Here is a 7,469-nt window from a genome sequence, read left to right on the forward strand (position 1 = left end):
CGGGTAACACTACGAAGATAGGCATCTTAGGCCAAGTCGTTCTTTTGTCTGTTCGGGTATATAATGGGACTATGAAGAAATGAAACTATGTTTTGAGAGGTTTGGTCGGTATTTTGAGCCATGGTGTCCTAGACCCGATTGGCCATTTGTCCAGCCAGTATATAATAACTTGTATGTAAAGCACATTTGGCATTTTGACTGGATTTGTAAATCTAGCTTACAATTATGCATAAGAGAGATGGGTGTGGAGTCCGGTAAACACGTCTGGTTCTATTATCGAACAGCTACCCATAAGGCTGACCAGTAATTGGGTCGGATGGGCATATGTACAGGGGCTCATACAGAGTAAGGAGTTTGATCCTTCCTTCGACCAAGTCTAGGACTGGTCGAATATGGGTGGGTCGAACATTCTGGTCGGCCTACAAGGGCGGCCGACCCTAAGCTCGATCAGCCATTGAGTGATCGGGTATACTATCTCCTTAGTTCAAGGGTACAACATAGAACCCCTTATGTTCAATTGCCCCAAGGGTTGGTCGGCTCTTTCTTGCCCAACTCGGAGTCTGACTAGGCTGATTCGGTGAGCCTTAGCACTAGGCGGGCCATTCAGAGCCAAGTGGGGAGATGCTTTCCTATATTAACTTTGACTGCCACATCACCTTAACTTTGACTACCACGTCATCTTTGAGATCTGCTTACTATAACTCATATCACTAGCCTCCCCTCTAAGTCTAGTCGAAGGAGGTGTAGACGACTGACTGGATCCAAGTTTAATTTCCACCCGTTCATCCCTTTTACTATGGTCGTTCGAAAAACCACTGTTCCTTCATGCCTTGGTCACTTAGTAGTATTTTTTTCAAAAATTACTTGTTAGTGGCCAGTTTTTCAGGAGAGATTATAGAGGGCATGTGAAGAGGTGCATGGATAGAGGAATGATTTGATTGTCACCTCCATCATAAATGATGATTTATGAGTGGATGCCACGTGGCCCCACTCTTCATTTTCTGAAATGGCTTATGACGTATGTCTCCTCGTATAGCTCAACGACACCTCTTTTCATGCAAATCAATGATCCATTACATGTCGTTTTGATCAAACAGCCGCAATTAAATTATATTGTGGAAAAACCATAACTGGTCCCTATTCTCATCACTTCGCTTTTTGTCTCCTCCGATATTCTTTCCGGCAACCTCTTGTCCCCAATCTTCTTCTTTTTTGCACCTTAGGCAATCAGTAAGTCACTTGGTCTTTCACTTTCTTTAAATTTTCTCATGGCCGAGAAGTCTTTTGCTCCCTGGCATACCCTAACTTATTCAGACTTTGATGATGCCGATAGAGCTTACATTCGTTCCTAATATGAAATCCCCAAGAACTATCATATTGTTATTCCCACCTCCGCCTGCTAACTATATCACCTTCTTTAAAGACCAGTTAGCAATCGATCTTTGTTTTTCTATCCACCCATTCTTGTTAGGGGTGAGTCAATGCTTCCGAATTCCTTTGCAAGAGCTCATACTAAATGCCATACACACCATGCGCTGCACTTTCATGTTATTTCGCCTATACGACATTCCTCCAATACCCTGAAATTTCTTTCTATTTTCTTATCCCAAAAAATTAGAACCTAGAGTCTTTCTTTTTTAATCACGTCCCAAATCGATTTTCTTCGAAGGCATGCCCTCTTCAAACAAGGGCTGGAAATCACATTTCTTTTTTCTTGAAATGCATGAGTCAGCCACTTGCCCAATCGAATGACAATCTTCCCTTCCTTTGCTTCCTAACCCAAGACATTATAAGCATGACCCATCTTATGTCTCCTGTTTTGCCTCGCTAAGTGGCTGATGGTTCAAAACCTGGTTCAAATATGATCCCGTTTGGAAGCTGGGAAGATAGAACTGTTGGAATGATATGACTAGAATGTTGACCAAACCATTATGACCCAAAGGGGAGACGGTGTGATGAGCTGTCTTCTATATTGACCGAGACATCTGAAGGCCTCTGGTCTACGTTACCTGCAGACAGCGGGGTTGTCTCGGTCCCTGACACCCTGATGCATGAGGCATACCCCATAAATATATAAGGAACATGATAATTGTAAAATAATAAAATGAATAAACAACCAGTACGACGATGTACCCTGGCCCAAGGGGTGCCCTCTGGAAGACCGATGAGTTGGTTGTGACACTGATCGAGTCATTATAACTCGAAAGAGTAGATGAATGTAAGTTAGATATAGAGCTAGATCTAGGGGTGATGGCTCAAAATTGGACGCAACATGGATCCAAAAGGTGTCATGAAGGCCAAAATATGATAACGACATGCAAGATGAAATACCCTAGCGGTTCAAAGGCCGAATGCAAGCTGAAATATAACAATAGCTCACAATCATAATAGTAGTGTGAAGGGCGAAACACATTGGTTCGATGGCTGGAACACAACAGTGGATCAGATGCCGGATCGACGTCAAGCATACTATAGTATGGATGACCCGGAGGACGGTGTTAATTGATTGCGAGGAGCAGCGAGGAAGAGGGGGATATCGGAGATCTGGTCGATGTTGTCGGTCAGAGTCGAGGAGGCAGTGCGGCATCCAAGGCCGAAAGGAGGTTGTGGCAATAGACGGAAGGAGGAGACCACCGTTGGGCGACTGTGGATGCCAAAAAAGATTGTAGATGGCGCTTGGCTGTCGATGGTCACTGAAGGTGGCGTCCACTAGAGGGCGAGAGAGAGGCAGCTCGGTGGCAACCTCCTCAACCGAGGAGGAGGCAGAGTGACGGGAGAGGTAGCTTGGTGTGCTTGTGGCAGAGGTTGCGAGAATGGCCATTGACCTCCTCATCGTGAGAGAGAGTGGAGGAGAAGGGGGAGCGACGACCGACTGGCGTGCATGATGAACAGTGCCTCTTCAAAAACCCTAATAGTGAAAAGACTAAACTACCTTGCATCCCTCCACGTGTCCTCTCATCTCACCACATTACAAGTCTCCCCTTCAACTCTAGTCAAAGGAGGTGCGAGTCCGACTGGCTAGAGTCTGTCCCAAAAGTTGAATCACATCTGACTATAGAGTAAGATCATTGGGCCCACCGTGTGACACCAAAAGAGTGACTGTGTTGATGTTGCACGAGCGATCGCAATAGTATTGTCGAGCGAGCGACGATGAAGGTGGTACCGAGCGATTGGCGAAAATGGTGCTGTGCGATTAATAAAAAACTAACGCCGAGCAATTAGTTAAAATGGTGTTGAGTAAACAACAGAAATGGTGCCGATTAAATAGCGGGAATTAGTGTCGAGTGAGCGGCAAAAATGGTGTCACTAATAGCTTGAATAAGATAATAATTTAAAGTACAATAGCTATAAAAATTTAGTTACTGACAACAAAAGAATAAGAAATTGTTTGTCTATTTTCAGAGTAGCATTTGAGCATTGTTGAATTGTTCCAGAGTAGTGCGCAAGAGCGGAAGTTGTTCCGAATGATTTATATGAAGCAACTAGTCCAACCCTCTTTTTATAGATGAGTTGAACTTGATCCAGATTCACTAATCTTGGGATCATTGTTTGAATCGACATTGATCGGTCAATTGATCCTTCTGAATCCACCTAGCTTTTCATCCTGATAATGCCGCTTCGGATAGAATTCTTCGTTCGGTCAACCGATCCAACCGTTCGATCGACCAAACGCCCGATGCTCCTTTGCTTATCTAGTCCGATCAACCGATCTGATCATCCTATAGTTTATCCACTATTCGGTCGACTAAACCCAGGTTCTGTCGATTGATCCCTTGGTTGAAACTTCACAGTAAAGCTAATCTGGTCTCTAAGGTTTGGTCGATTGATCTCGACGTTCGGTCGACCGAACAAGGTAAAAATCTTAACCTGTAAAATGTTAATTTCTTGTAAAATAGAGTTAGACCAATAGGAAAACTATATAAAAAATAACTTTGACAGCCTCCGAATTGTCTTGTCCTAAATTTGAGTTTCGTTGAAAATCTAGGTCGGACTGGCGCCTACTATTCCCTCAACGGGGAAGGCGTCCTCACATATTTCTCTCAGGAGAAATTACCTTTTGGCAAATCTATCCTCCATACCATCTAGACTTTTGCTCAGTGTCTGAGACATTAGATATTCATGCTAGACATTCGATCCCTGACCTGTCCAGTCTTCCACTTGGTATCTGCGATTTTCACCTAGCGCCCTCGACTCTAGGCTTTTGCCTAACGTCCTCGACCCACTAAGACTTTGCCTAGTCTCCTGGACCAGGACTTTGTGTTCTAACTATAAAATATAATACCTAAATAATAATAAAATAATAAGGTTATTTGAGAAATAATCTTATTGGAATTTTTAAAAATTTTTAAAAATTTTCTGAAAATTTTTCGGAGCTTGTATAACATATGTTAAGGAGTTAAATTATTAGGCAAGCTTGTTTAAACTACCTTATTTAAATGAGGAAATGTTTAATTTTCTTAAAGATTTCTTTTTCCTTTTTCTTATTTATTTCCTGTACCCTATTTCCTCCCTCGCCGAAACCTTTCCTCATCTCGCGACGCCGCCTTAACTTTGCCGATCCTCTTCCTCTGTCATCTCTACCGTCGCTGAGTGCAGTCGTCGGTGAGTGCAGTCGTCGCCGAGTGTAGCCGTCACCAGAAGGAAGGCCCAACACTAGCCCCCGCGTCTCTTCCCTAGAGCGTCGACTGCCTCCTCTGTGCCCTACCTTTTGACCCATCGCCGATCACCAGCAAGATCGCCCCAACCGACTAGCCACCTCGCTGGTGTGGATTTCCCCAATCGCGGTGAATTCTCTCCTCATCTCCTCTTCGATCTTGCCTCTCCCAATCTGGTCGCTGTCGCCCTGACGCCTCCTTCCTATTCTTGGCTGTGGACATAAAGCATCTGTTAGGAGTCCAGCACCCGATTTCACCTCTCCAAGCGAGTCCTAGCCATCGATTCATCATCATCTGATTGTGTTGGATCCTTGCTCGAGGTCACCTCTCGATCTCTCCTCCCTTCTCTCGGTCCTAATTGTGTTGATCACAGGCTGCTAGGCATTAACGCCGATGACCACAGAGGGTCAGATATCACCGCTTCGCTGTCTTCCTCCTCACCCGCATCGTCGCTACCTTGATGCATTGTTCGATCTTGATTTACTTGCTGTCGGCCACTGTGAGCAGCCACCAGAAGAGTTGTATGGTAATAAATTCTACCTTATCTAAGTGGTTGTTTAACTTGGTTAATTTTGTATAGCTATATAAGTCCATTTGCATGATAGATGAATTTTTGTTCAAGGGTGTCTTGGAGGGTTAATTCATTAGAGCATGTGAATTGTGAAGGAAGGTTTTAGATATGATGAGATTGATTATCAGATTTGGTGGTTAGAAATGGATCATGAAGATGATTATGCATGTTTGATTCATGATGTGTAGTATAACGGGATGTTGGGGTTTGTGATCGGTTATGGATTGATTATTTGATTGTTAGGTTGATTTAGATAATAACATGATCATTATCAGGATTATTAGAATGGTTATCAGTTGTGAAGTGATGTGTATTATTGAAGGATTAAACTTAATCTAATGAAGGTGATAGAGTAATTAGAGTTAAATCGACTTAATTCTAGTTTAGGTGGTGAATTATATTAGTAAGACCTAGACATTAATTGGTGGTTGATCAATGATCGTAGTCGATTGGAGTTACCTTAAATAGGTTTGAGGGATTAGATTTAGCTGTTTAATTCATATTTAAATAACTAAATTGTATAGTATGTGATTTACAGGACGTTGTTTCGAAATGAGCACTTCGACATGGGGATTGTTTAGCACGATCTTCTTTTGAGGTGGGTACTTTTTACTTTGACTTTCTTTAGTTCTTTGGAACTTGGTGCATGAGATATATTTTTGATAAGGACTGCTTTACCTTGACTCCACTCATAATATTTCTTGTGCTTGATACTTCCACTCAAACCTTTGAGTTATTTATTTCGGTATCCATACAGTCTCTTATTGTCATCTATGATATTTAGCAGATATTAGATACCAACCTTGTATTTTTTGTTGTTGTTTATTTATGTATCATATTGAGCATGCTGGCTTCATGTAGTATACCTGATTCCTATTTATATGTTTATGATGTCTGTTGTATTTTGTGCATCATATCATTACATGCATGTCAACGACAAATTCACCCTTGTGGTCGAGAGAGTCGTTGACCAGGGCCGCATGCTCGGCCACTCGAGAGAGTAGTAGCTAGAGCAGATGCCGCTTGTCCTATCGTGCCCCCACTCGCTCACTCACGAGTAGAGGAAGCTGGAGTTACGAGCAGCAGGGACCCCCGTCGTAGATGTAGCTAGTTAGCTACTATGCAACTGTCCACTCGGCCACTTGAGAGAGTGGTAGCTGGAGTGTTGTACAGTTTGTCACTGACCCGACCTCTCGACCATACAGGGGTCATGGAGCAAAGGGGTGGGCGGGAGTGACCATCAGTGCATACACTTTTATTATTGTTATACCTGTCTATGCTGTTGCTTTCTTAGATTACATTTGTTCATTTTACCATGTGATACATTTATACTTGTTGAGCTATATATGTATAGATGGCATGTTGCCGACTCCGGACTACTTATTGATAGAATGTCTTTACCTCACATGATAACTTAATAGTGATGAACAGTTCAGTAGTCGATCGATATTACTCCTGATCTTCTGTTACCTAGCATAGGATATGGTTTCAGGTATGAGCATATATTATTATTTTATTTTAGTATCTGCTATTTCCCTTATGAGACTATATTTCCCTTATGAGACTATATACTATTGACTCACTCTCTATTTGTATATTATGTTCATGCACTATCTTTTCTTTACCCGCTGAGTCCCAACACTCACCACCCCACAAACTGTTTTTTCTTTCGTCAGGTAGCAGATAGATGAATCAAGGATGCTTGGAGAGTCCTGACTGCCAGTCCCATGTTACATCCGAGGACAACTTTCTTTTCGGTCTTATTTCTGTTTGGGTGGTATATTGATTTTGCGTATTTACTTTCTAACTAGTTGATGTGGATTTTGGAGTCTAGTATGGTGATGTCAGGTATTTTGGGGTAATTGCTTTGTTGATTTTACATTCGTATATTTTTTTTTTGTGATTTCCACTGTGTTTACCTTCAGTCATGTAGGCTGCTTATAAATTGAGTGGTTGTGTTTACTTTCAGTTGTGTGGGCTACTTAGAAACACTACAAAAAAAAAAACTTTTAGAAGTAGTTTTTAGACACCTATAGCAATGGTTTTCACCCGCTGCTATATATATTGCACCGGATTCTGATGGGTACCTATAGAAGCGGTTAATGACCAATCCTGATGGATACCTATAGAAACAGCTAATAACCGATGCAAATGAATACCCTTTAGAGGCGGTCATGACCACCTCTATAGATTTTTTTAATTCAGAAAATTGACCTTTAGAAGCGGTTATAACCGCTTCTAAA

At 42.2% G+C, this 7,469-nt stretch overlaps 1 long non-coding RNA gene across 1 annotated transcript; it reads left to right on the plus strand.

Moving 5' to 3' along the window:
- The first annotated feature begins 4,486 nt into the window (after positions 1-4,486).
- On the plus strand, positions 4,487-7,188 carry LOC122022329. Its single transcript, XR_006122949.1, has 3 exons — positions 4,487-5,181; positions 5,765-5,824; positions 6,903-7,188. It is a non-coding gene; the product is annotated as an uncharacterized LOC122022329 (long non-coding RNA).
- The last annotated feature ends 281 nt before the right edge of the window (positions 7,189-7,469 follow it).

This window comes from Zingiber officinale, chromosome 9B (genome assembly GCF_018446385.1).
Source record: "Zingiber officinale cultivar Zhangliang chromosome 9B, Zo_v1.1, whole genome shotgun sequence".
Lineage (NCBI taxonomy): Eukaryota > Viridiplantae > Streptophyta > Magnoliopsida > Zingiberales > Zingiberaceae > Zingiber > Zingiber officinale.